Source organism: Mytilus galloprovincialis, chromosome 11 (genome assembly GCF_965363235.1).
Source record: "Mytilus galloprovincialis chromosome 11, xbMytGall1.hap1.1, whole genome shotgun sequence".
Classification (NCBI taxonomy): domain Eukaryota; kingdom Metazoa; phylum Mollusca; class Bivalvia; order Mytilida; family Mytilidae; genus Mytilus; species Mytilus galloprovincialis.
In genome coordinates, this window is record NC_134848.1 from 77,796,296 (window position 1) to 77,806,660 (window position 10,365).

The 10,365-nt window shown below is 33.2% G+C and overlaps 1 pseudogene; it reads right to left on the bottom strand.

The window, feature by feature from the left end:
- Positions 1 to 2,853: 2,853 nt before the first annotated feature.
- Positions 2,854 to 5,244, bottom strand: LOC143052845 (complement C1q-like protein 4; annotated as a pseudogene).
- Positions 5,245 to 10,365: the final 5,121 nt, after the last annotated feature.

The following is a 10,365-nucleotide window of genomic DNA, read 5'->3' on the forward strand; positions in this document are numbered from 1 at the left end:
TTTCGTTCGATAAATCCTGACACCCCATGATGTGTTCTACGAAAACAAATTCTTAAACATGCATTCTCTATAACGTGAACATCCTGATGTTTTAGATGATGTTGATTACCCGAAATGATTAAATTAAGTTAATTTTAAAAATTTTAATAACAAAAGTAGCGAACTCCGCGAAAAAAATAAAATTCAAAATAGAAAGTCGAAATCAAATGGCAAAACAAAAGCGTCAAAACATCAAACAAATGGATAACAACGAAGAGGTGTCTTTTACGTCAGATATTCTATAAGAGGGTACTATATAAATCTTTCAGTGAGTATACATCTATAGCATTGTCAAGTATGACATGTATCCCGGAAACAGATACGTATCCGTAATGATCACTAAGGTTATTGTTATCTTGTTTCATATGGAGATTAAGTGTATCCTGTAACAGATCCACCTCCGTAACGATACATGAACAATGGCGGATCCAGGGGAGGGGAGGGGGATTCCGGGGTTTGGAACCCCCCTTTTTTTACGATCGATGCATTTGAATGGGGACATATAGATGGACCACCCCACCCCTCTTTGTACTGGGTTGGGAGCCCCCTTTTTAAAATGGGTGGATCCGCCCATGCACGAAGTAGATACAATTAAGGATGCTTGCTCCTCCATTTTTTTTTATTTTTGCCAGATTTTCGGAATCCTTTGGTTTTATCCATGTATTGTCATTAAAAAAAAATCCAACTAACCCCTACTTTTCTTTTTATAATTATATTACAAACAGTTTAAACAGTCAAATTTTATAAAAATTTTGTTATATTTTCATAGTTTTTGAAACAAATAAAGTGCCAATGTCAAATATAAGAAAAATCTAGAGAGAATTATTTCCCGCGTAATTCTAAATGGCTTTGATCTCGAAAACGAGCACGCGAACCCTTCATTTGTTTCTATTTTTTAGTTTCTTTATTTATATACTATCAAATCATTATAGTCTTTTAAAAAGATTGTTATTTTTAACAGAGTAGCGAACATCCTTGAAAAGACAACTTCAGAGAACAGTTGTAGGTCTTTCACCTCTTATGATATATCTTGGTCGTAATCCTCACATATATAAAACATTTTTAATTGCTGGTCCATCTTTCGCAAACGAAAGTCCACAGTCAAGAAGGTCCACTACACACTGATCTGTGTGACTGTAAAAAGTGTATTGACCATTTTTGGATTCGGTAGTAAGATCAATTGTACGGTCATTTAAATCTGTAAGATAATCAATCTGTTCTGCTTGCTCATTTACTATTTTTGAATATTTTTTAATTTCGTCTGCATTAACCTTTTTTCTGAGTTCTTGAATCTGTATTTCTTGAGTGCTGGTTGCTGTTAGTGACGGGTTTTATTGTCAATACCTTCCCAATACTTTATTGTTCCATTTAGCCTTTTCTTCTACATTCTGCATATGATTTTAACTGTTTTAATATGTATTTTTTCTAAGTATTTAATATTTGTTTTAAGGACTTGTATATTCTTTTTCGCGTCTCTCTTCTTAGTAGATTCATGGTTAATTTGTTTTGCATTGATAGACATTTTCAATTTGTTTCTCTAGGTTTGTATTATTTTTTCTCGGTTGATATTTTCTATCTTTAGTTTTGTATTCTCTGTCTTTGTTACTTTGCTCTGTATTGATACTTCATTGAAAGCATTTTTAATTTCGTAAGAGTTTCCTTATTTATTTTTCTGTTGATTCTTTGCTGTCAACAATTATAATTTCATTTGGATAGTTACAGTAAACTTTATGGAGGAACTAATTTTTTCTGTTATGGTAAGTCCCGTTTCTAGTTTTGGACATGTTCAATTTTTTTTTGTAAAGTTTACGCAATCCAAAGTTAAGCTTTCGAATATTGTTATTACAAAGGTCGTTTTTAATTCAAAGAAGCTGAAATGACGATTTAAAGAGATAGCGAGGTGACGTTCCATGCTGTCTGCGTAACTGATATAGTTCAAACAAAACCCCATTTGTAAATAAGTTGATACTTTATTGTTATAAGGGAGAAGGATACATACCATTTAAAGGTTAAATACCGCCGCCAAGGTTCCGTGTTGAAGACCGTATCGTAACCTATAATAGTTCACTTTTATAATTAGTGACTTGGACGGAGAGTTGTCTCATTGGCACTCATACCACATCTTCATATATCTATTTATTCAAATATGTAATTTCACTGAGAACAAATATATGAAATAAATGAAACAGTGGTTAGTTTCCTTTAAATTTCTTTTCAAAGCAATGTCATTTTATCAAACAAAAGTTCGATATATGCTGTTTTACAGCTGTGTGTGTGCTTAAAATTCGATTCTTTGGCGTTGTGAATAAACCCATTCTTTAAATCAAATAAAAGGTGTGTCCACATGCGTATATTGACTACTGCAGAAAAATGAGTTTTATCAAATTTGCATGTATTTAATATATTTCAACAACTTAAAACACTTCTAAACTCTTAAATGATGCACATGTTGTTTCTTATTCATTTAGTATGACTGTAAGGTGCTGCAATTCCAAGTTAACGTATTTGACCTAGACACTGCAACTTTTCAAGTCGGCTTTTCAAATTTCCCCCCTCTGTATGCTTGTCGCTATAAAATAATTTAAATTTATTTTACAAGTGTTCGTCGCTGGGTTACTGTATTTTTTTATCGTGATTTAGAAATATTTCATTTGATGCGTGAAGATATGCATGCGTAATACAGATCCAAATACAACGCATATGTCAGTCTCCAAATATACCGACGCCTATGTTCGGAACAATGCACACATTCTTTGAATTTGGAACAAGCTTTTGTGTGTGTGTTTTTTTTTTTGTTTTGTTGGGGTTTTTTTTTTTTTTGGGGGGGGGGGGGGTCCTTAGGTTCTTCGAGAATGTGAATTGCTTATCCTGACGGACTTAAGAACAATAAAAAAAACGCAAATCAAGTAAATTTGAAATAAGTATTTATTTGTGCACTAATATGTACATGATGTAAGCGAAGCAATATCTATGCAGGTGTGTTCAGTTCATTTTAAGACGTTGACAGTTTGTAATTTCTTGTTTCCTCGGAAATGGCAGTTTGACATCTCGGTTATCTGTTACGTGGTGTTTTGATACTTTTGTTATCTCATTTGTGGTTTTCTGATATGTCTGTTATCTCATGTGTGGTGATTTGATACTTCTGTTATCTCATGTGTGGTGATTTGATACTTCTGTTATCTCATGTGGGGTGATTTGATATGTCTGTTATCTCATGTGTGGTGATTTGATACTTCTGTTATCTCATGTGTGGTGATTTGATGCTTCTGTTATCTCATGTGTAGTATTTTGAAATGTCTGTTATCTCATGTGTAGTATTTTGATATTTCTGTTATCTCATGTGACTATTAAATATTTTTTGTTACGATGTTTTGGATAGTTTACCATCAGTTTATCTGGAAACTTACTAACTGACTAAACTTATTACTGGCTACAGGAGAAATAAGCAATATAATTTGCATTTGGAAATCCCAATATATTATGTACAGACAGTTCAGTTTTCAGGTTCAGATATCATGAATCCAGAGAATGTAGAATGGGAAAGCCCAAACGCCTTTTCCGCTCCCATGCAGTCTATTATCTTTCTCGACATAAACGGTATCTCCTACATTCAATTGCAAGACGGCGGTAAACGTGTAACTATCCCCTTGTGTTTGGCTTGCATAGGGATTCATTATTGATGTTCCACTTTTCATAAACTTCATACTAAGTGGACTAGGGGAGCAGACATTACTGTACCTCCAAAAAAGTAGGTACCTTGTTTTGGCGCTTTGAATTTTCCTGTACTGGGACTATAATCATTGCCTATGTTTGTGACAACTTTGTTAAATTTGATTATATCACTGCTCCTCAAATAATCAATAATTGCTGTCCACACTGCTAAGAAGGCCGGACGGGGTTCTGAAACTAAAACATAAAGAATATTAAAATGACATTTGACATATTTTCCTCTGCCTATACATGTCAGTTTACATTTAGAATGTACTTAGTTGATCTTAGGTAATTAAATAGATCAAATATTCAAAATTGATACTTTATGCAGGAGAAATATTAGTTAAGGATCAAAATAAGCTTAAAGTATGGATAGGTCTTGGAGCTACAGTACTGTTCGAGATATTTGATTAAAAAAATATGGCGGGAAACGGCTGACTTGGACCTTTACCTTATATTTCCATTGGTATAATTTGGGTCTCAATTTAAAAGAAAGAAAATCGAGAATCTGCTTAAATTTTGTCAAATGACCTTTTACGAGCAATTACGTCTTATATTAAAAGATAAATGGGTGCTATAGGGCAACATATTTTACCTTGTATCGTATGGAAAAAGATTGGGAGTTCGAAAATTTGACACTTATTCCAAAATCTCACCTAAGTACATCCTTAAAGTAGCCGTGAAAAATAACGTGGTGTATCTACATATGGGTGGTTACAACAAATATTGTATAGATAACTTTTTATTATGTTTACTTATTAAATTTTATGTTGTATTCCGACCTTGTCTTCTTAAGTATCAATATATTTTGATGTAATTTCTGAGATTTGATATATAGTCTATAAGAAATTCATATATTTCTGACATAGATAAATGATAACCCATGTTTTCAAAATAAATTTGGACAGTTTTGCTTTGAATTCTGTTCCAGAAGAAATGTGTAGAAAATACAGAAGTTATGATCAGTCCACTTATTTGACCGCTTGAACTCGTTAATAGGACATGAGTATTTCAAATATTATGCTGAACAAATGGTTTAGTTGTCCAAATATTTGCATGTTTTTCAAAGAATTTAAAGAAAACGTACAAAAAAATCTTTATTCTTGAGGTCTTTTTATCCGTCTTCAGGTAGAAATGTATAAGTATGTTTTAGCACTTCACAAAGTGACGTTTTGGTACTACATACATCATATAAATATGGCAAACCCACCAATAATATTTTTCGCAGCTTATTGTCAAGGTAAAGTAATTGTGTTCGACCAAATTATGTCTTTTATCATACCATACTCTTTCAATATAAATATGTTGATGCAAACTTTGAAGCCTCGATTTGACTGTTGCTAAATCAGACTGTATAGTCTGGTAACTCCTTTTCATACTATCAAACTCCCATAATAGATCAGTAAATATATATGATTGGTCCGTTTCCAGAACGGCTCGTCCAACAAGATTTAAAGCGACAATTGCAGCAAAGATGTGAACTAATAGAGCCATGGCCACTGATTTTGGAGGGTAGTGACACCGGTGTTTCAGTGATGTTATGACAACAAAGTTAAAAGCTACATATATCTGTTTTTGAAAAATATGTATGCAAAGTATGTAATAACATTAACGGTACCAACTTTTCTGCACCAGATGTGCATTTCGACAATACATGTCTCTTCAATAATGATCGTGGCCAAAATATGTAAAATCCAAAGCGTATATAAAAAGATGAAGAGCTATAATCCAAAAGTTCCAAAAAGTATTGCCAAATCTGTGAAAGGAATCAGAGCTTTGCATGAGGGAGATACAATCCTTGATTATGTTTTTTTTTTAATATTTTGTAACAGCAAATTTAATAACACAAAAAATCCGTATTTTCATTCCAGTACCGGAGTACTGGCTATGTTTACGTGCATCTCGGTCGAGTTCTATCCGGCGCAGCTCAGAGCATTCGTCTCTACTCGGCCGATTCCGTACCCTCATCTAGAAGAGTAGCGGATTCTACCGCGAATACAAAGCACGTCAACTTTTATGTAAAATAAAACATATATGACTACTGTTGATTGCTAAAAAAATTATATCTGCTAAATTTTCAAATAAACACACTATAGTTTCGTTCATAATTGGTTATTTTTATCTCTTTTTCTAAGTTTAGTTTAGTTTATTAAAGAAAACTCACCCGCAGAATACTGCGTAACAGGAGCATATTATTTACATTAGTAGTTACAAAAGAGGGACGAAAGACACCAAAGGGACAGTCAAATTAGTACACATAACACAACACAGAAAACTAAAGAATAAACAACACGAACCCCACCGAAAACTAGGGGTTATATCAGGTGCTCCGGAAGGGTAGGCATGTACAAAATAGTTCATAATACAAAAAGTATACATTATTGAATGATACACTCTTCAGAAATATGTCTCTGTATATAACAGTTTTAAATTAGACAAGCATTTCGTCTACCTTTTGAATGAAAATTGACAGCTTAGACAGCACATTACTATAACATTATTTAAAAATGCCTAGTACTTATTTAGGGGACGACCATTTGATATTCTGGGGGGGGGGGGGGGGCAGGAGGATTTTGAAAATGAATAACTCAGCCTTGATAATTACAAAAATAAATGGTTTGTTCTTTGGTAGTTTGAAAATAAATTACCTGACTTGTAATGTATTGAAAATAAATAACTCAGCAGGTCTTTAACTTCTTGGGCCTTCGGCGGTTCCATAACCCTTCAAAAAAAGGTTTGCCTCGCTCCGCTCGGCGAAATATGTTTGACAATACTTTTGAAAAAGGCTACGGAAAAAACAAACTTTAATACTATTTACATTGTATGTATGCAATACATGTATATTGGTTGGGTATATCAAGGAATAATATATATTTAAATATACAATTCCTTGTGTATATAAATGATTCTTTTCGAAAGAAAAGTATAAAATACTTAATCTAATTATACCAATTGTCTTTTTATAATATATTATGTATTTGTGTTTCATTTGTCCAGTCTTGTTATGTATTATCTTAATATGTTTGTATATATACTGTCCTCTTGTACACAAGTATGTGTCTGAGGTTATGAATAAAATCTTGAATCTTAAAATTTTTGCAGGGGATCCTCCCTCCGCCCGAATCCCGATTCCCTCCGCCTGAATCCCCGTTCCCTCACTCCGGATCTGTCCGGACCACTCCGGAATATTCCGGACCCAGGTGAATCCCGATTCCCTCACTCCGGAATATTCCGGACCACTCCGGAATATTCTGGACCTGGACATGAATCCCGATTCCCTTACTCCGGAATATTCCGGACTGGTACGGAATATTCCGGAGTCACCTGGGCTCCGGACTCCGACCACTCCGGAATATTCCGGACTCACTTACCATGCCCAATTTTGAAATTGCAATCCAGTCCGGAATATTCCGGAGCACATTTTTATGGCCTTTTTGTGTTTCAGGATAACGTTTAAATCAAATTCAAGGAAACATTCGTAAAAATTACAGATTGAATTCCTTCTCAGAACGTTTAAATCAAAATCAAGGAAACATTCGTAAAAATAACAGATTGAAGTCCTTCTCAGTGCTTGAAATTAATATTCAGTTTAATAATGAGTTCGTGCAGTGACAAATAGGTGTAGTTTTTTCATAAGAGTTATACGTTAAATATGGTTCCAATAGCTTGTTTCTGTGATGATTTATATAAAAAGTAACACAAATAAGAAAGAGATAAATGAAAGAGAGATGAATATTTGGTATTCAAATCAAATATATCTTTCTCGTATTTGTATACTTCAAATGCCCTTTAATGGGTCAGTACATTAATCACGAAACACTTTCTTCACTTCTTTCACATTTAATATAATTTCTTTGTGGAGTATAGAGGAAAATAAACTTGGAACATCAGGTTGGTCAAAGATTAAAATTAAACATTTCGTGGTTCCTTTTGTTTCTGGTACAAAAATGATATCTGAATTTTTTTATTTTTTTTTAAATCGCAAAATATTTCTGGGATCGGTTTTGCTTCTGAAATGTCTCTCTTTCAAACAGGGGTGTCGTAAATGTTCACTATGAAACAAAACATGAATCTGGCTCATTGTTGAGGGCCTTGCGACAACATACAGAGGATAACATTTAGTCATTGTCAATCTTACAACATCTTACATAATATAAAACAAAGTTTAAACCATTGCCATGAAGATATAATTACACTAGATGTAGGTTTCATTATAACACGTTATTTTGATTGGCTACATTGCAATCTCGCGTTATTCCTTAATCAACTTCATAACACAATAAAATTTCTCATGCATAATGACAAGCCGAGGTTCCACAATAAAGTGCACAAGTAAGTTAAATAAAAACTTGATAAAAACCGTGTTTTCATGATCCTAGCTAAAAGAAATGTAATTATAAGTATTGAATGCTTCATTTTGTAACTTCGTAAGGTTGTAATAGCGTTGACCGTGTGCACATTTTTTAAATGGAGCGCTTCCGCGCTTCGTACAAAATATACTTCGTTCAACGCTTTTACATCCCGATGGAGTTACAAAAAGAAGCATTCAATTCTTAAATAATGGTTTTTAAAACCCTGATAGAAAAAAACTAATTTGACAGAAAGCAACCGACCAAGGGTTCACATAAGCGCTGCATGTGTCTTTAGAGTCTCTGCATTATGATTTCACATTGATGTTGAATACAGAAACCTCAATTATTGTTATTATATAAACAAATGTAAACTAACATTTTATGTGTTGCTCTCCTAGCTACAAAATGTATCCAAAATCAAAGATGTGGACATAGGCCGTGTTCACATTGACCTAAATTCGGTGTTGTGTTCGTGTAACTCACACATAAAATAAACATAATTACGTTCCCATTGATAAAACTCAATGTTTACATGTAGTGTAAATTATGTTTTGTCTACATGCAGTCGATAGTCGATGTAGGCCTTGTGTAGGTTAAGTGTACAAAAAACTAGTCATTCAGAACTCTTATTTTCCCATGTATATTTAAAAAAGAAGCAATTTTTATATAAAATTGATACTTATAACACTTATGAATAAAGTTATTTACAAAAATGTTTTTCTATACTTGATATATTTATTTGTTATAAAAACACTTTACGTAGCCTTATTAACCCCATGTCAAGACAGACAAGACTCATCCACCATTATTGCCGAGCACATAATCCATTTGAAAAGGTCTTCCCGAATCGACTGGACGTACACACTGACAGAAATATTTGCCACTGGCCTTTACTCAAACAATGATTCACTCAAAAATGCATTACTGAAAAAGGGTGAGGTTTACTATCTCAGATCCGTTAATTAGTAAGAAATAACAAAAACAAAAAACATCACCCTTTCCTTTCTTGCTAAATACTCTTTGGAGAAAAAATATAATTTGAAACAAACAGAAAAGATAGAAATGTAGTGATCCTTAACATCGCAATTCTTTTTCTTTGTCTTTAAGCACGCTGATGCAGCCTGTATTTTCAATCCGTAGTCGAGGCATCTTTAAACTACTGCAAATCATCCAAAATGACTTTTTAAAGCAGCAACCACTTTACCTAAAAAAAGGGGGGGTCTTAGTCTGAATTTTTTCTCGCGCGAAAGTTAATATTCAATTTTGTTCGATGGTACCAATTCAATATTTAACACTATAATGTATGGGGAAACTTTGGAATCAGACTATATTTTCATTTTATCATCTGTATGACCCGATTTTTTTTAATCAAATTGTGGGAAAATCCATCCTCCCCTTTTTAAAGTAAAATGGTCGTTCCCTTACTGCTGGAAAAGTTGTTAAAAATTTGAGTTCGGTTCTACGTAATGACATTTAAATGACATATAGTTTACAAGTGTGAACAAATCTTATGTACAGGTACCTAAACAAGGTGTATAGATTTGGACAAATCTTATGTGAAACTAGTGTAGATTACATTAAACCAAGTGTAAACATGCTTACTGTACACGGCGTTTGATGTGAACACGGTCATATTCTATCGTAAAAATCATTTGGTAATTAATGCAATTAGTGTCTCAGTTAACATTATTAATAACACCATATAGGAAAATCGCAGAACTCCTTTTGTCATATAAAACACTGTCACACCTACAAACATACTATCCACACTAATCTGTGTCCACACTTGTTGTGTATGTAATATATATTTTGAACTTTACTGAACTGATATATTACACATGTCACTATAATAAAAATTACTTAATTACTGTTAACTGTTTTACCAATTCATATGAAGACATGGAAATGTATCAAAATAACCAATTATCTAATTGGTTACAATTTTACATGAACGTTTGTGATTTTTCAACCTACATGTCTGTGGAAGGAAAAGTCGTAAACGCATGCTCAACCCGCCACGATGGCGATTAGTTATCACCTAACTTCATTCCATTTCATATTAATATATATTTCTTTTTGTTTGAAATTGGATTTTCGCCGTTTGCTATTTATACGAATTATATATAGATTGGAACTAGTAGTATAACAGTGGTCAATGTATCGTACATATATATTTTGAGGCCTACGCATGAGGCATGAGAAATCTGAACAAATATTTATTATATAAGTTAACAGAGTTACACAAGGGAAATGATATGTTATG